Raw genomic sequence first — 20426 nt, 5'->3', positions numbered from 1 at the left:
ATTAGTGATAATCTCAAAATATTACTATTCAATAAAATACAAAAAATGGAGATAATCTGCTTTTAGTTTTATGAACCCCAGATTTAAACTCCCTGCTTTTTATTACAGATATTGAAAGAAAATATTTATGATTGGAAATATGCAATCTGTATGTTGATTCAAGATAGATTAGGCTGTTTCATAAGAGCACTGAAAAAAATGATACTTCAGCAACTAGTTTTAAAAGTCAGATGTTTATTAAAGGTTAATGATGATCATTAATATTGCAATATTCAATAATTAAAATCAACTAATTAAAATCCTCATTAAAAGCCAGATTACTTCAGTTAGCTGGCTTCAGGTAGCTAAATAGGCCAGAATGAATTATAACTGTTGTAGTTTCTTGTAATTGATTGATAATTTTACAAGAAAAATTCCCAAATAGAAATTTTCCATAATTTTACTCTTTACACATTAAATTAGGTCATAAACACATGATAGCATTTAATTGGGGTGTGAGTAGAGTGACTTAATTGAAATATTTTTTTCAACTATATTCAAAAATTAATGATTTGTTTTAATTTACTGTTAACTTTTCATTATATGGATGCTCCTCAGCCTGTAATGGGTTAGTTTTCAATAATTCCATTGTAAATTGAAAATAGTGTAAGTTGAAAATGGATTTAATATACCTAACCTACCCAATATCATAGCTTAGCCTCAACTACCCTGAATGTGCTCAAAATACATATATTAGCCCAGCATCAAAATAGGGTTTCATACCATGTATAATTAGCTCCCAGGAAAGATAAACATTCTAAATTTGAAGTTTGATTTCCATTGAATGCATATCATTTTCATACCACAGTGAATCTGAAAAATCATAATCTGAAGCACTGTAAATTGGAGGCCATCTGTAGTACAGTAGTACAGTGAGATATTATCTAGTTTTATATGATTTAAAGGAAGAAGTACAAATTTATGGATTTAAAGAAATCAGTTTTTCAATGATAATAATCAGCTATGCAAAAACAACTCTTTGGAAAAAGGCCTTGGAAAGGATACAAAGATGTAATTTTGAACTTTTTCTGTTGTGGGATTTCTATTTGTGTTTTTCTTTTAAAATTTTCCTTCTCTCTCCTGTTATTCCTCCAATTTTTACCCATTGTATCCATCCTTTCCTACAATTTTAAACACATTATTTTACAAGTCCTTGTCTGCTAATACTAAATCTGAGTAACATACAGTCTTTAGATATCATTTTTTTCCTTTTTTTGATTAAGATATTGTATTTCCCTGACTTGTTCATCTAGCAATTCGTACTTTTATATTGGACATTACTAAAATATATTGTATAGAATCTGGATTCTGTTATGTTCCTCTGAAGAGCATTGAGCTTTGTCTTGGCAGGTAATTATATTACTGAAAAGTCAATTTAATTCTATGGGAGCTTGGTTTTTAGGTCTTCTTAGGATGGTCTATTTCCACTTTGCCTTTATTTAAAAAACATAGTGGGACTGGGGAGATAGCTCAGTTGGTAGAGTGCTTGCCTTGCAAGCACAAGGTCCTGGGTTCGATCCCCAGCACCCAAAAAAAATAAAAAATAAAAAAATAAAATATAAAATACATAGTTGATCCCTGGATCATGGTCCCTATTAATACCTGGCTATACAGAGGCTCCAATTAAAACCATAAATTGCTTACCAAACCCTTATTACTTGACAATACTTTAATCTCTATCTCCCTAGCACCAGGCACCTGACAAAATCTGTCCTTTGGTCTTTAATTTCCTCACTATGATTTCTGTTGTGTTCATTGTGGTTTAGGAGTCAACCAGGGATTTGTATGAAAATTTTGAGGTTTCCCATTTCCAGAATTCCTCCTTTCTACTTCCAGATGTTTGGGCAGTCCAGAAATCTATCCTGATTCCTCTGCTTAACAAGAATGACACTTCCTGCCTGAGCTCTATTCCTGTGTGTAACATAATCTGGGAAGCACCCTCAGTGGAAAAGCCAGTTAAATGTGGATTTCACTTAATGTGCTCCTCTTCTTCCAAAGGTCATATCCCCTAGAGTTCTGACTTGCTTTTGTTGTTCTCCAAGCAGCTTTTAAACTATTGTTTTTATGGTTTATAATTTTGAGATTATAATTATCATCAGCAAGATGTTTAGTTCAATTTTGGTTATTACAATATAAGCTACACAGTTAATACTGAAATGAGAACCTTAGGAATTTCTCTTTGATTCTTTTCTCTTTTTTGTTTGGTTCCAGGTTTTGAACCCAGGAGTGCTTAATCACTGAGACACATACCCAGCCCTTTTTTTTTTTTTTTTTTTTTTGGTGGTGCTGGGGATTGAACCCAGGTCCTTGTGCTTTCAAGGCAAGCACTCTACCAACTGAGCTATATCCCCAGTCCCATATCCAGCTCTTTTAATTTTATTTATTTATTTTTTATTTTGAGACAGGGTCTCACTAAGTTGCTGAGGCTGGCTTTGAACGTGTGATCCTCCTGCCTGATTCACTGGGATAACAGGCATACACCACCACACCCAGCCTTTGATTATTTAAGAAAAATACTAAAAGAGGTACTCCTTTTCTTCTACTTTGCAGTACTGGCTAAAATACTGGGAAATTTCTATCTGTAGCAAAGAGCTTTGGAGTTTAATAGTCAGGTTATAGAATAGAATATTAATGAAAAATAGTGAGGCATTTTTTTTCAAGCTAAAAAGAGAAAATCTAAATTGTTTTCTCTCTGCATATGGCATTATAGGTTTTGGCAACTCTACAAGGTTTATCCATCTCCCTGTCATGTAGATCTAGCATCAAGAAATTGGAAACCCAGGTATACTGTTATTTTTCTAATAAGAAATGACATGTGACAGCAAAGGAAGATTAAAGTTCAAAAATGAAAAATGCAAAACAATTGAAAAGGGATCATTATAAAAGTCTACTTAACATAGAAGGAAACTAGTTTTCTGTATTTGATAGCATATAAAACATCACTGTATAACCAAACAAAATCATCATGGTATTTATAAAAATATTTTCATCAGTCGAAAGTTCTAGTTGTAAGCAACAGAAATAGAATGTGGATGACACAAGCTCAAAAGGGATTCACTCAAGGATATTTGGTCATTAGTGATGGTGATTCATGAAAATAATAAGAGCCAGAGTAGGATGCATTGCACTCAGGATCAATATTTAAAATCACATCACAAATTAGGAGAGTAAAGATACTACCATAGCTGCCACCACTGAGGACAGACATTGAAACTTGCACCACGGATACCCTCTCTTCTAGAGCTGCAGCAACTGAGACCTCTAAGACTAGTCAGAAGAGCCACTACCATGAAGACTTATCAGAAAGATTCTGGGTAGGCCTTGCTTCTCAAAATCTCAAACCAGTAATTCAAGGACAGGTGTTACTGGGTCTGTTTGGATGTATGCCCCACTGGTAGCTGCAAAGAAGGCCACAAAGATGGATCTATGCCATTTTCAGATTCTAAAGAATGGCTGGCTCTGCCTCATGACTTAGGAGAGTCCACAAATGCACCATAGTAATTTTGATGTTGGGAGCCAGCTTCTGCCTGTCCCCGCCAACAACAACAACAACAAAAGAATAAAATTCCCTCACAATGCCTTCAAATCATTAAACAAAAGACAATAATATTTACAAAGTACCTATGCAGTTCTAGGCTCTTTGCTTTGCACTTTTAAGCCACATTATTTAATCACCACAATCTTTAAGGCAGATATGATTTCTTTCCATTTACAAGAGTAGATTCTGAGCTCAGAGAGATCACACAGTGATAAAAACCAGATTTTTTTGCCAGATTTATCTAAGGTCAAAGGCATGTGCTCTTGAAAGCATACTGAATAGAAAGTTATGTAGCAAATATTTCCCACTGTACCTTACATAAGCCACTAGCACAGAGTCCACAGGCCTTTCCAGAACTTCTTTATTTACATGTCTGAACTCCCTGCTCAACTCTAAAGTCCCTTGCAGGTCAAGACAGCATCTTCTTCCCTGAATCTATAATTAGCCTACATGGTACCTAAGCGCAAAAGAGAAGCTCAATCCTTGTTTGCTGAATAAATTGCACAAATCTTGAAAATTCATTTCTGCAAGGAAAGGGGTAATGCTGAGGTAAACAGAACTGCCTGTGAAGTTGCATAATTAAACAGCTGCCCTGTAGGAAGTTTTGAAGGAAACAATACAATGCACCATTTTAATACAGAAGGAAAGATGATTCCTTTAAAGAAATAAACACCCCAATACATTAAGTCATCCTAAAAGTGCTTTCGGCATTCTAAGTTGGCTGTGCAGTAACACCCTGAGAGTGCATGGAATGAATTAAACCATTTTTCTTACCTCATACAATCTATCGTCTTCTCCAGCTACTCATTTATCCTGAATTCCAAACCCCTTGCCAAAAGTCCTGGCTTAGCAATTTCTTCAGATAAAAATAAAAATCCTCTTAACTTGAAGGGAAATTGTACTATATAAATTTCTCATATAAAAAGAAAATCTTACTCATATTTCAAAATTTATTATTATGTATTTTTACACAATGTTGATTCCTTAAGAGGCAGTAGGTGTAGGCTATGTGGAAGAAAGAATTTCATAACAGGGTAGTTAATAGCTGGAACAGATTGTGAAATTTTTCTCTCTGGAAATCTTTGAGAATTGGATATATCCTCATCTATCTTGGATAATTTAATCTATCTGGGTACAGTGAGAAAAACCTTTGTGGGCTTCTAAAATTGTCTTCCATCCTGGGATATCATCACATTTATAATTAGAAAACCTTCCTTTAGCACTTAATTAGCCCTGCCTTTGTGACCAGATTGGTCAAAGAGCACTATAGGAACCTCTTTTTCCTCCAAGAATTTATTTTGTGGTAACCACAGATATGACTCCTCCATCATTCCACAACCAGACAAAAAATATAATCATTAGCCCAATTCATGAATGGAGCAATTTACAACAGGTGCAAACTCAGAAGAGAGACTCTGGACAGGGAGAGGCAGGTGTTCATAAATTAGCAGGAAGGGATTTGGGGAGAAGAGCAGATTTCTATACCATCAGCTTTTCTCCAATGAATCAAGGAAGGTAATAAAGAGAAGATGAAAAGATGTAAAATACCAGGATGTAGAGCATTTGACAAAAGGCAGGTGTGAAGGGGAGAGTGAGAAAGGGAAGAGAAGAGAACACACCTTCTAGACTCGTGAGGAGACTCTGGAGAAGGAACTGCACAGGATGAGGGCCAAGTCGATTGTGGTAAGAAGGCGGCTTTGAAGGTCAGGGAATCTCTGAATGGAACAACATCAATAAAAGAGCAGGTAAAAGGTGGAGGACGTGTTGCTAGTACTTTGGTTTTGAATTAGGAAATCTGGGGATGCCTCAGCCTCACTTTCCAGCAGGGTGTCTCAGAGGTCAGTGAGGAAGATAAAGCAGTAGACTCAAGTAGCAAGGGCATCAAAGAGTATCCAAGGGCAGGTAGTCCCACCAGAGCCCGGGATCTAGACAGAAAGACCCAGGTTACAAAATGGCAATATACAGAAAAAAAAAGCATTTCTCAAGTGCAGCAGTATTGATAGTCTAGGCTGGGTAATTCTTCATTTGGGAGCTGGGGGTTGTCCTGTGCATTGTAGCACAATGCACAATCTTGCAGCAATCTTGGCCTCTACCCACTCTATGCCTCAGTTGTGAAGTCCAGTAATGACTTCAGACATTGCAAAATGTCACCTGAGAACAAGGGAGAAATCAAAATTGCACCACTAAAAACCACTAGTAACTGAGAATTGAAAAAAACATGATTCATTTAACCAGAAAGAATTTGTCTCTTCTATATTTGTGTAAAAATAAAATATCAAAAAAAATTTTGTGCAAAGAAAATACCAAACTAGATTAAAATTCTGAACAGCAAAGATTTCTATCTAAAATTTCATTGTATCTCTGAAGACTTCTCATGAAATATTGCTGTTAGTGAGTTTCTGTTCCAACCAAGTGTCAATTAGATGAATTTTCTTCTTTGAAATAAATCTTTGATGTTGTGAAAGTACAAATAGTCCTGAGGAAAAAAAGTATATATACATTTTAAGGTATTATTGGCCTATAATACTTTGGTATAAATGAAGAGATCAATAGAATCTTTCTGAGAATCAAGAACTTTTGTATTTGTTTTGAGAGAAAGGATGTGTTTAGTTCTGTCCCTCCCCTTGAAACTCCTCCCAGTACCACTGGGGCTGAGAGTCTGGAACATTTCCCAGCTCCCCTTAGCAGTAGTATTCCCATGTATATTCTGTCAATGACAGTCAGTGGTTGAAGCCTGCAACGGGAAGAGTAAGAGACAGATGACAGATACGGGGTTTTATTGGCAACTCATGAGCATCTTTCTGATGGTGACCCCATTAAGTCCTAAAGGACGCTAAGACTGTGTCTAGGTGGCAGTTTCTTAACTTTGCTGCACTTTCTGAGTTCATTAAACTAACAAGAGTTTCCCTACCTAATCCCCCAACAGATTGCAGACAGAAAACTCTCTGTATTCAACCTCTTCTTGATCAATATACCTAAAGTGCTTCCTGCTTACCTTACTCAACCTTGACTTATATATGAATAAAGCTATAAGATAAGGGTAGAGAATAAAAGGAAAGAGATATTAGGGAAGAAAGGATAATATCACCATAAAGGGGGGCGGGCATTGTATTGGTTTTTCCAGGGCTTCCACAACAAATTATCACTAATACATGACTTGAAAGAACAAAATGTTATTCTCACAGTGAGGAAGCTAAAAGTCTGAAATCAAGATGTCATCAGGCCATGCTCCTTCTGAAGGTTCTAGGGAAGAATCTCAGATCAATAATCTTTCCTTGCCTCTTTCTAGCTTCAGGTAGTACTGAGTAATCCTTGGTACTCCTTGGCTAGCAACTTCATGGCATCTGTCCCTCTGTATCTCTTTGTCCATGTCTTCATGTGTCCCTCTTACAAGGATAGGAGCTTTTAGATTAAGGTCCATCCTAATCCAGTATTAACCCATCATTACATGATTATATCAGCAAAGATCCTATTTCCAAATAAAGTCACATTCACAGGTACTGGGTGGATACAGACTCTTAGGTGACACTATTTTATCTAGTATAGTCATAGAGTCATCAAAGATAAAATCTGCCTCCTGCCTTTTTGCTCCCAAAGCCAGTTCTGCCATAAGAACTGGTGCTCTGAGCATGATAGGAAGGACATCCAGGATCACAGAAGATGTATGGTTTTAGGATTAAACCTACAAATCAAACATGGATACTTCCTGCTCAAAAATGTTTCTTATAGGGGCTGAGGTTGTAGCTCAGTGGTAGATAGCTCGCCTAGCATGTGTGAGGCACTGAATTCAATCCTCAGCACCACGCTAAATGAATAAATAAATAAAGGTATTGTGTCAATCTACAACTAAAAAAAATCTTAGGAGTGAAGCAATTCCTTCTGAAGGCAGAATGTCTACATAACCACTGACACCAATACTACAGAAAAGTGATAGAATTTAATATGAATAAACATTGTTCATTCATTCAACAAAAACATTTTGGCACCCATTTTCATATCTCCTCTTAGCTAAACTAAGGAAGAACATGAGCCTGTTGTTTAACAAATGATGCTATCTTAATCATTTTGATACTACAGGCTATAAATTTAAGCTTCTGGGATTATTGAAAGCATTCCATGTGCACTGTCAATAAGATTCATAACTGTATTGTAAATGTGGGCCAACCTACTCTCTGCAAATATCTCAGTCAGGATGAGGATTACAAGAAAATACCTAGCATCCAGAAGGAGACATTGTTTGTCAGGATGTAAGGAAGTGAGGATTAGATCATAAGTACAATAGCATGTGAGGGACAAAAAGAAAAACACCCAGAACAGAGAAAGGGGACAAATCTCTAGGCAATCACTGATATCTAGGCAAACACTCTGGAATCACATAAGCCATAAGTATGTTTATTTTCTCTTTAGAAGTATAGAACTGAGGAAAGAGAGTTGTTTAATTTTCAAATGAGTTCTCTAAATAATCACATTAATCTGGGAGGGGTGGGGTGGGGGGATACTGCATGAATGCTGAAGTCTCTATTTACTAGTAGCTGTCATCACATGCAGTTCTGAAAGCATCTTCCTTTTTGACACCCCATGCAAGCCACTGCCATTCTCACACCTCCCTCCTAGAAGTTGCTCATCAGTAAACAGGATTTGTCCTGACTCATCATAAAAAGGCACAGAAAACCCTGGGAACTTCTTTCCACTTCATTTATTGAGTGTTAAAAGCTAAACACACCTTCTGACATGCTAATACACCTTGGTTTCATCACCAACTCCTTCCAGTGGCATATTTTAGGCTGAATATAAAGCAATCCATTGGAGGAGTAACCAGAAACAGGTTAGCAAGGCGAATGTGGACCACTCCACATACTCTGGCCCGCATTCTCACCCAGTTATTTACAGTACCCTACAGACAGTAGAAAGATAGCATATTCTGGTTTTCTAATTGTTGCTTTGAAGGATTTACTAAATACTTGAGGTAATTTATAATCTTTTTCCAACACAGAAGTTGATTTTTCTTTTTTCAATTATGAAAAGTTTTATATGCTCTTTTAATACAAAACTAAAAAAGACAAAAATAACAACACAAATTTTACTGAACATAGATAACTTAGCATTTTTCTGTCATCATTCCAGACTTTAATATACATACACACTCACATAAACACACACATATATAAATATATATGTGGAGAAAATTTGTGCTTTAAGGGAAAATTGCATTGTTTAGGCTGCACACTAGAAAATATACCTATTCAAGTTGCCTGATTATGACTGTATGGGGACTTTGTGCCTTTAGTTTTCTTTGAGCTATTTTGTAATGCTCTAAGTTGTACATAACTGATATCAATGAAAAATAATAACTATAGTAAAGGAAATAAATTCTATAAAGGTAAAACTAACTACCTTTTCCACTGTAGAAGTTACTTTTGCAACCATTTGCAAATTAATTTCAATATTCCTAGTCCATAAATGTCTCTGTTATTTGGATTCTCCTTTGAACTACTGTAACATTTTGTCATCATTAATAATGAATTTAATAAAAATCTTAGGCATGTGTTTATTTTATATCCATGTGAGATTCATGATTTTACCTTGTTTTGAAAATTATACTTTAACACACAAGTTTTTGCAATAATGGAATTCCATTATAATCACTTCTTTGTAGCCTGCTTTTCCCATGCAGTTATTTTCTATGATGATTAATAGAGATTTGCAATGACTACATAATATATTTCACCTGTGTAAATGATCCATATGGCTGGATACTTATATGATTTCTAATATCATGGTGTTATGATTGATGCCACAATGAACATCAAACAAAACTGTACACTTGTCCAACTAAATATTTTGGCACATTTCTACAAAGTAGAATTGCTTGGCCAAACTACTTGGAAATTTAAATTCAGAAACTTATTACAGGAAGGCTATACAAAGGTACAAAGGTACAAAGATCCTCTGTATAAGGGGACCCAGTTCTACTAAAGTCACAAATGTAACTGCCTATAGGGCCAAGCAGATAACAGAGATGTGTTATTCAGACCTTTTGGTAAGACCACAGAGTGATGAAGGGTTTGAGAACTGAAAAGAGCAGAGGCTTGCTGCTCACTGCCTCCTATGCTATTCACACCAAAACATTTAAGCCAAGTTTTCATTGTATGCACATACATACGGACACACAATTTTTCCGAAAATTTAAATTGTCTACTTTATTGAAAAAACAAATGTTAGTTAGAAATTTGATCTGATGTTAGCTAGTTTCAATAAAAAGCTGACATACTATATAAGATCACTTGTTTCTCAGGTATTTGATGTGGAATGTATCCAGAGATGGGAGCTGCATTTCCTAACAATAAGAACTACTGGGAAAGAGAGGAGGCAGAGTCCTGATGTCTCAAACAAACACAGAAAAGAAAAGAGGGAAAAAACAATACCTTTATTAATACATTTAATCAAAACATAGTATCTAGAAATAACCTAAAAAGTCATTTAAATGCAGAAACCAGCTTTTCAATATTCTGCATTTTATATTTATAAAACTTCATGTTCATTCAACACAGCTTAAATTATCACCCTGGCAACAATATCCCCCCATCCTTTCTAATTTTTGTTCCTGGTGAAATATATCCATGCATTTATTTTAAAACAATCTTTTTTCCCCTTTAAAGGAGCAGAAGTAATTTTAATCTTCAAGGATTCTTCTAATTTTATGACCATGGTGACACAAAGCTTGGAGAAGTATGCAGAGTCTAATGGAAATGACATTTGAATGCCTTAAGAGAGTCAAAGAAATGCAAAACTAATCAAACTGTGAAGGAAGTTAAATAGGAGAGTGGGGAAGGAAGTCCTCTGGAAGGAGATGAAAAAATGCCACTTGAATCTAAGGCGTCACTACTCCAGTGTGGTCTCTGCACTAGTAGCACATGAATTCCCTGGAAACTCCTGAGAAGTACGCAATCACAGGACCCACCCAGACCCACTGAATACAAACCTTCATTTTAACAACACTCCCAGGTGATTTGTGGAAAGACTAAAGACTGAGAATCACTGGTCAAGAAATAAACAAGATGTTAGCAGCAAATGCATTGCTCATCAGTGTCACAAGTATGAATAAAGACTAGGCTTGGGTATCTCTGCCTTAATTAAAAACTGGGTGAACCAGTATAGAACCCCAACTTGACTGTTTTTCCTTATCTGGTATCTTTTAATCTCAGAAAGGTCTAGAAATAAGTATAGAAATTATGGAGTAAATCAATCTTCAAACTATTCATATACTTAAGTTTAAAATTAATCTGTATATATTTGGTGTTATGAGTAGTAAGAGAATTTGACATTACAATAGGGTAGCTTAGGAATTCTAACTTAAAATGTATATATAAGAGCTAGAATGTAGCTCAGTGGTAAAGCACTTGCCTTGCATGCATAAAGCTCCTGGTTTGATCCCCAGCACCAATAAAATAAAGACAAGCTGGGCACCATCATGCCCACCTGTAGTCCCAGCATCTTCGGAGGGTGAGGCAGGAGAGTCGAGAGTTCAAAGTCAACCTCAGCAAAAGTGAGGCGCTAAGCAACTCACTGAGACCCTGTCTCTAAACAAAATCCAAAATAGGGCTGGGGATGTGGGCTCAGTGGTCAAATGCCCCTGAGTTCAATCCATAATACCTAAAATAAATAAATAAAATAAAATAAAGAGAAAATAAATTAAAATGTATATTTTAATAACTGCTGACTTTGTGGCTGGCTTACTAATGTTAAATGAGTTTGTAAATTGGACTGAAACATTTAAGACCATGAAACACATCTATAAGTTTAAAATATTATTTTTATAAAAGTTATTGAAGTACTTAAAGTGTTTGGAAGACAAGTGAAGGACAAAAAGAGATCACAGAAATATTATTTAAGTATTTAAAATCATTTAATTATGTTGTTGAAAGGCATTTAAAAAGTAACTTCAAAATTTTGATTGATTTTCAAGTTCTTAAAAGATAAGGGAGAAACAGAATTTTGAACATGTGATTTGAATACACTAGATATCAAGTCTGTTCACAAGATTGCTCTTAATCTTGTTTGTGTAGAAAGGTCACCCTCAGCGTATACGCAAGAAAATTACCTTTGCAGCCAGTATTATAGCAAGGTCTTTGAGGGAAAAAAAGGGCACAATTGTCCAAGTTCACCATTGTTTGTGCATTATTTCAGCTTCCAGCCTTGTGCCCCCTTCTCTTTTTTGCCTTCTCCCAACGTCCCTATTTCCACTGAGAAAGCAATGAGTAGAAATGGAGCACAAGATCAGAAGCAGGCATATTTGGGGTGCTTCCAAATATCTATGTGCAGGTGTAAAGACAATAGCAATAATTTCTTACCTTGAGTTATTATTTTGCAGTTGTTGAATGAGCTGCTATCTCACTGAATCTGTACAGCCCCATTTTATGGTAGAGGAAACCAAGATTTAAAGTATCATTATTTGATTTATGCCAGGGTCATTTCTGGTCTTCAGAGTCCATGGACAGTCATCGGACTGTTTCCCAATGTACATCTGGGTAAATTAGTATAGGCATGTTTGCTTACCTCAACAGCGCTTTTAATTTAAAATACACATGACTGATATAGGCATTTGAAAAGAGATGACTGATACGAAATACACATGTAGCATTCATTAAACCATAATACGTGATAAAAATAGAATATTCCATTTTCTGATGGGACTTGTAGAATTTCCTACACATTTGTAAAAACAGTTCATAAAAGGTTAAAGAGGACCTTAGCATTCATAATGATTCAATTCTACTGTTAATGTGATTCTTATATATTCACATTTGAGGTAATTCAATTTGAAAAGAGAAAAAAATACACATTTTAATGTCTGCTGATGTTCTTTTCAGAAACTGTTTAAAACCAATTTGTCCTCCATCATAACCTGACCACATGTACTTCCATGCTCCTGTATAGTTATCTATACAAATATACATATTTTAACCTCTTTATTCATAAATTTTGAAACTTCTTTTTCAAGGACAAATGTTTTCTGTTTCAGGTTGGTTCACCAGTATCAATCACCCCTTATTTAGCCATAAGATATAGTTAAGATATATACTGAGGTTATATAGATGGGAAATATCTACTAAGCCTGATTCAGACTCTTGCAAACTGTCTAGAACTTCAACTGTCCCAGATTTGGTGGAAAACCAGTCATATTCTCTTCTCTGTTTTCCTTTTTCATTTTCAATGTAATTTCTGTGATGTTCTGCCATAAACCAAAGCTCACCCTCATGATATATATTTGTTCCATCCTAAATCCAAAGCAAAGTGTAATGGCAGTGGGGACTGGGGCAAGCAAGGGTCCAGCCAATTGCCAATGCAAACACAGGATGGCTCCATTAACACTGCCTAAACATCACAACAATTCTTTTTTTTTAAATATTTTTGTTGTAGATGAACACAATTAATTTATTTTTTTAATGTGGTGCTGAGGATCAAAACCAGTGCCTCACACCTGCTATGCAAGCACTCAACCACTGAGTCACAACCCAAACCCACCACAACAATTCTTATCCTTGCACATGTTTATTATGATCACTGTTGCACAACTGACTCAGAAGTTGGAAATGACACAAAATGTTAAGTATTTAGTAATGGAGAGTAATTTAGATCTTGGAGAGTCTAGAAGCGTTTTTCCTCAAAGATTCTTGTGGCCACGCTACAAGAATTCTATTCAGAAGATGAAATTTTTATCATCCATAAATTATGCCCATAGTTAAAGTATCATCTAATTTGCAATTTACACACAGGACTAAAATCCATTTCCTATTGATAGATTATGCACTTAGCCCACAAACTAGATTTCCCTTCAAGTCCACCTTCAGGTTCATTCTAGCTGCCAGGAAACATGGATGAACAGCCTATAACTTCTGCCCTCAAAGATCTGATCTGATGTTCTAGTGTAGTTTTTCAAACAAATATACATTCACCAACTATTATATGAAATAAGCTACAATAGCATTAAACATGTAAGTAGTATTGCAAGGAAGCACAAACCTTGTAGGGCTAAGCTGTTACCTGTAGAAAGGTCAGATGCAGGGTTGGCTTTGGCTACCTTCTGGGAATTCAGCTTCTGAGAAGTTCCCCATGCTACCAGGTTGTTGTGCCCACAAGGGTGTTGAGCACCTGCCCTGCTTCAGAGAGTCTATAATTTTACTAACTGGCTGATATTTGTGATCATATAACCAGATACCAATAAAATATCTGGGCTCTGAATTTCAGATGAGCATCCCTGCAGTTTTTCAGAAAAACTGCAATTGTTGGTGCTTCCTTGTCCCTACAAGGGGAGGGAGAGAGTGCTTCATGGGCCTCATTTATGGACAAGATGGCAAACCTGCACATGGATTCTTCCATACTTGGCCTGTGCCCTTTGTCCTTATTGATCCCACTGTGTACCCTTGCTATGTTGCTTTAATAAACAAATAATGTTGAATGTACCACTGCATGTTGAGTCCCATGGGTTCTTCTAGAACCAAATATGTGGGTGGTCTTTATGACCCACCCCCAAAGAGTCACACTGTCTCAACAGTCTACCATTAGTACTGGTATTTATATGGTCATGCCCTTCCAGACAGTCACTCAGTGAATTTGAGAGTGTGAGGGAATAAAATAAAATTTTAAATTCAGTGACATAAATTGTCAAGTTCATTTTAATTTTGACTCATCTGCCTATATGCTCAGTATTTTTTTTAAAATGGAAATCTGCACAGTATTTTACACATAAGAGACACACAACACATGTGCCATATCTTTGAATTTTAAAGTCTGATCTGAACATCAAATGACATAAAAAGAAAGGACAGAATTAAGCCAAGGGCAACATGGCTTCTATTAACCTTTCAGCCACAATCCCTCACTCAAATTATTTGGCAAATTAAATGATCTTGGATGAAAGGGGAAGACAGCACTGAGAACTTCCATTTCATGTTGGCATTGTTTTCAATAATTAAATGCAGGGCTTTCTTGCTATCAGCATTACCCAAGTGTTGTACTAGGAATAGGGAAGTGTGAAAAGAAACAGTATTCCCTCTGCAAAAGATCCATCAGGCTTTTTCAGCATGCTTTTGCTCTTGTTAGCTTTATTTCTTTAGAGATTATAAAATCTTGCATCTTTAAGACAGAATTAGAAAATGCTACAATCATTTTTATAACATTTTCTTGATGTAAACCTAAATCATATATGAAACACCAAATTTTACATAACAGCACTTCAGTAAAGAAAAATAATACTCAAACTTCTTCCTTTACCCCCAAACCTATAACAAATACATTTGATAATGGGGCACCCCCAATTATTTAAGTCCAACTATAATTAACACAAGGGATTTAATGCTTCACCACTGCTAACTTCTTTTATAAATAGGACAAACCAGTGTATGTATATGAATATATTCATTTAGAGGTTCATCCTAACTCATATCCTAGAAATAATTAGGTCATATGTAAAGCCCCCTAATCAGGAATCCACACTTCAGAGATGCAAAGGCAAACACTTATAATGTCTTATCTGAGTCCGTACCAGAGGTTTTGCTAATTAACATGAGGGGGGTCAGAAATTATTTTCATTGATGAAATAAGTGGTGTTCTGGAAATGGGGTAGGTGAGATGAGAATATAAAGTTCCTAACCTTAGAAAATAAAATAATTGGGCAAAACTAACAAACACCCAAGAGTAATGCTGGAATTCCAACACTGCCATTTTGTTCTGTGCATAATCTCTCACCCTCACTCACTTTAGAGAAGATGCTTGACAAATCCAGATAGATATGTGAGACCATGTCTGTTGCAAGGAGAACTCTTCAGCAGTGGTACTACACAGGTAATTCACTGACCTTCTAAGAAAAAGTAGTACGTTTGTTCTTTTTCTTTCTCTTTTTGCTGTTTTTTGGCTGGCTCACTAGTTACTTATACAAACTCTGATATGAAATTCATTTTCATTTTTTAACACACCACCTCGGTAGCCAGGGTAGGTAGATAAGATCTAAATCTTGCTTATCTTTACTTTTCAGGTTGTTACCAAAGAATCAGACAATTTATAAATTATCCAATGAGCTTATGCCCCTTTGCAGCTACTCTTTTCAACTGTCACTTCACAGTGACCTGGAGCCCTGTACTCTCCAAAAGGCATATATGTCTGTCTAAACAAATGACTGTTTAGCACCTAAATGTCTGTGATGTTAAAAAACTCTTTGATAATATTTTGGAGGAAGAATAAGACAACTAATAATAATTCAAGATGGTCATAAAGCTGTATGCAGAAAATGACAAAGCTTTCAAAGTTAATTTATTTTATAAAAACTAGCAGTTCAATTTAGAAAACAAATCTATCAAGCCCTGAGATGGACAAACACATGCAAAAATGTAAGAACTGATTTAGAAATAGGAAGCAACAGTTCTCATTTTTCTTATTTTGTATTGTTTTCCATCTCCCACTTGATCTTTGCTCTTGTTTTATACCATTGTTACCATTCCTTAAATGGAAGTAAAACACTACTTTTTAAATTTGGAACACTCTCCATTATTTCTTTTCAGGACAGATTTTTAAAATAATCTATCCATTTAAACAACAGGAACAGTTGGAAGAGCATCTGATGTTAATCTTTCCATTAAGTTCTTCTTCTGTTATCTCTGTGGACCTTCTATAGCAAACTCTGATCTTTGGATGAGTAGCATCACATAGAGACTTGTTAAAAAGTACAAATTCTCTGGTCCTATCCTAGATATAATGAGTCATGAGGGGTGAGGCCCAGAAATCTGATTATAACAAGCCTTCTAGGTGATTCTGATGAACACTAAAGTTTGGAAAGTACTGTTCTTGAATGTTTGGACATGCTTAAATTTTGAAATACTGAGTACGGGTGAACCTACACTGTTATCATATTTAGAGGTAAGAAAGCAGATGCCAACAAGGTTAGTCCTGTCATGCTTGACTGGCAAGGATAAGGAGAAGTATTCATGAAAAAGTCACAAAACCCTCACTACCACTGCATAAGACCTCACTCTGGTTTCAAAGAAGCTGCCATCTTCACACAGGCTCTCAAGTAATCAGCTATAGTTTGCTCTGGGCTAAGTTTCAAAATACCTATTGGAAACTAAACAGTACTTCCTCTCCCAAATGCCCTACAGGAATAACAAAGGTGAGTTGATTGGATCATCATGAATGGCCATATCATATGATATTCAGTGGTGCAGAGGCTAGTCACAGTGGTGCCACTACAGGGCTCTGAGCCCCAATTTGATAAATATGCCCAGAAGTCTTGGTTATGTTTCAAAATGTGGTAAGTATATGGTACTTATTGATTGCTTATTGATAGATAAGCTTAAAACTTAACAGAAAGGAATCTGACAAGTGAATTTTTTGGTTATAGTGCTGTATTTGGATGGTGAAATTTCTAAAAGGTGTTTTACATGAAAGCAAGTGTTGTAATGCCTTGGGATGAAGGCAATTCAAGAAATTGCATGCAAACAATAAAAGACATGAAAGGTGCAGATTACCCACCTTTAAAATTATTTATAGTGTAGGGCCCTGTAAGTGTACCTATGGATTTCTTTTTATAATCACATAATCATCTTTCATATCTAAAGAAATGGGCAGCCAAAAACATCATCTCCAAGGCAGATCATCTGTCATTTCCTTTAATCAAACTGGACTTGACAGCAATGATTTCTTATTAGAGGGAATTTTATGACCCTGTGTAACAGAAATCAAAAACTACCAAAATGTAATGATTTCTTGTGAATATGCAATAAAGTTATAGTGATATTTGATGAATGGAGCTCCTGGGAATAAATTGAGTTCTTAAACTATCAGCACTATTAACAGTCCATTTTTTCCTTTGTTAGTTATGTGAGGGCCAAACTGCTTACATTTGCAATGACATTTTTAAAATGACTCAGTGAACAGTTTGTCCCTCTGAGGTGTTTTCTATTCCAGGAATTGTGGGAGTTGAGTAAGCTGATGTGATTGGGAGGGTAGGCAATTGTGGGTAGAGAAGAACCCTTCCAAGAGTCAGCCCTGGCATTAGGTGTAATGGTGGAAGAGAAGGGTCTGGGTCTCTTGTTTCAGTCATTCTTAATAAGACTCACTTGTGGAGTTAACTTTGACGCCAGATAGAATGCCACCCCAGAATTATGACTTGGTAGGTGTGGGGTAGGGCCTGGGCATTTGTACTCTAATTGTCACAGTGATTCATTTGCTTACTTGTGGTCAAAAATGCTTCTATGGTGAACATGTACATCATTTGTCTTAAGACTTGAGTAAGTAAGTAGGAGCTGAGAAGTTGCCTGTTTGCTCACCTGTTTGGTCGTGAAATGTTCTTCTATCAGGCACCTTCATTTTACATTAGTACTTACAGGAGTAAATGAGTGATACTGACGTATTCCTTGGTTTATGAAAGGAAAATATGTTGGCGGAACTCTTGCAAATTTTACACCTCTGGGTGATTGCTTTTATTGCAATTTGTTTAAAAGTTGAACATGAAGCAAGGGTATTTATCCCTTTCAGCATGTGTATGTGTGTGTGTGTGTGGGGGTGAATGGCCACCAGAGACCATGGCTTGAATATGAAATCAAAATCAATGGTTGCCTACCATGTGCTGTAGGTATATCCAGGAGTTCACAGGCAACTCCGTGCCATCTCTGTATATGGAGGCAGATAAATATTTTTCACAAATCTTCCTCTAAACATGCATTTGCTTACTGTTCAGGATTTTCACTTTTATTCACTAATGTTTTATGTTTTAAATCAAAGTATTTCTGTGAGCAAAGATGGGAGACTAACTTCAGAGTTTCAAAAAATTCAACTACGCTTCAGAATATTTTCCTAGTGCATACTATCATAAACATATTTTCTTTCTTTATTTCCTCTACTGTCTTTATCTACTTAGATTTTATGCTCTGTTAATATGCAGCCCTAGTAAAAATTAATTTAAAAATTATCAGAAAATTTTGCCTTTCTGATTTTCAGGGACCTTCAAGAGAACCTTTCTTTGATTTGTCCCAAGAGACCTGCCATTTCAAAGAAAACACAGCAAGATTTAATAAACCAAAGGTAGGCACCTCAGTTCAACTTTGATTTCTATCTTGGTTCAGGGAAGTCAATTTAGAAAGTTCCAAGAATTTTTCATGTTTCTATTTATATTTTGAAGAACACTAGACTGATGTGTATGTCTTAAAGAGTCATAGATTGTGAGTGTCTGTCAGAGGGAAGACATGTCAAAACTGTCTCCATAAGGTCTGGGGTATAGATTAGCAGTGGAGTGGTTGCCTGGCAAGTGTGAGGCCCTGGGTGTAATTCCCAATACTGAGATGGGGGGAGAAGGAGGGGGGAGAAAGGTGTCTCCATATAAAATACTAGGGGGAATCAAGCTCTTACATGCTACAATTTATATTAACAACTTACAGCCAGGCATGGTGGGGTGCACACCTGTAATTCCAGCAGCTCAAGAGGCTGAGACAGGAGATAGCAAGTTCAAAGCCAGCCTCAGCAACTTAATGAGGGCCTAAGTAACTTAGCAAGACTCCATCTCAAAATAAAAAATTAAATAAATAAAAAGGACTGGTTTAATGTCTAGTACATATTTTATATATATATAAAGCTAGTGCTAGGGATGTAACTCAGTGGTAGAGCACTTGCATAGTATGCTCAAAGTCCCAAGCCATTCCCAGCACCACCAAAAAGTAAGAAAGAAAAGAAAGAAAGTCAATCAGTCTTCAAGACCACCAAAACTAAACACAAACCTGTAAACTGACAAAACCCAGACTGGGGCTAGAGGTGATTCTTTGGTGTAATTATTAGACCAGATTTCCATCTCTGGGTGAAAATATAGAAAATAAATGTTCTTCCTGGAAATAGTCCCCACCCCACAACCCCTGAAAACTTCAGGACTTCTTGATTTCACTGAAGATCTGTATTTGACTTTCAATTAATGTAAATTTATGAGTCAGGGGTTTGTGAACGATGGGCTCTGCTGGTAAAGGATGCACTTTAGGTGGAAATCAGACCAATATAAATGGGTGCCAATGTCTGCTTAGCAGAGTACATTAAAAATTGATATTCTGTTTATATTAAGAGGAAGTCAAGGAACACCCATCTCATTTTTTGTCCTAGCATCCTGGTTAAATGACCCAAGAATATGTACCCTGAGAATCTTGGCAGGTGTGGTTGTCCTGTGCAGGTAAGTACTTTCTACAGTTTTCAAGTGTTGGCTTATACATAGAGACAATGACATTTTACAGATAAGAAAAATGAAAGCTTATAAAGGCAGACTGGCCTAAGGAAACACAGCTCATAAGTGGCAGGATCAGATTTCAAATCCCAGATGCCTAGCTTCAGAGACCTTCACTTTAACTTTTGCCCAGGTACAGCAGACTTCAGGAAGGGTTCTCCATGAGCTGCATGGAACCACAAAGGAATTCAACAGCCCCCTGCTTCCTGTGATAAACTGGCAGAAATAAAAAAAATGTTTAATTTAGTTCCCCAAAAGTGTCAGATGTGACAAGAAAAACAAGGGGTAATTACTCTCGATTAGAATGAATATCTTGGCTTAACTGATTTGTATTGGCAGTGAATCCATTATAAATTCAACATGGGAGCTGTGCACAGTGGCACACGCCTATATTCTCAGCGACTTAGGAGACTAAGATAGGAGAATCACAAGTTCAAGGCCAGCCTCAGCAAATTAGCAAGGCCCTGAGCAACATAGAAACTGACTCAAAAGAAAAAAATGCTGGAGATATGGCTCAGTGCCACTGGATTTGATCTCCCTACAATTCAACATGGTCCCAATACTACCTGGTTCTCTTCAGCTTTTCAGGTAATTTGG

The 20426-nt window shown here is 36.3% G+C and overlaps 1 protein-coding gene, 1 non-coding gene and 1 pseudogene across 6 annotated transcripts in view; 1 reads left to right on the top strand and 2 right to left on the bottom strand.

The window, feature by feature from the left end:
• The window catches only part of Frmpd4 (FERM and PDZ domain containing 4), a 975050-nt gene that overhangs the window by 540447 nt on the left and 414177 nt on the right, over window positions 1–20426 (bottom strand). The gene's annotated exons all lie outside the window — the stretch shown is intronic.
• Trnas-uga (transfer RNA serine (anticodon UGA)) lies at window positions 2318–2390 on the bottom strand. The gene has a single exon. It is a non-coding gene; the product is annotated as a tRNA-Ser (tRNA).
• LOC124972183 (coiled-coil domain-containing protein 181-like) overlaps window positions 20380–20426 on the top strand; it is a 29480-nt pseudogene continuing 29433 nt past the window's right edge.

This window comes from Sciurus carolinensis, chromosome X, assembly GCF_902686445.1.
Source record: "Sciurus carolinensis chromosome X, mSciCar1.2, whole genome shotgun sequence".
NCBI lineage: Eukaryota > Metazoa > Chordata > Mammalia > Rodentia > Sciuridae > Sciurus > Sciurus carolinensis.
The sequence above is the reverse complement of the archived record's forward strand: the minus strand, read 5'-3'. Positions and strand labels throughout refer to the sequence as shown.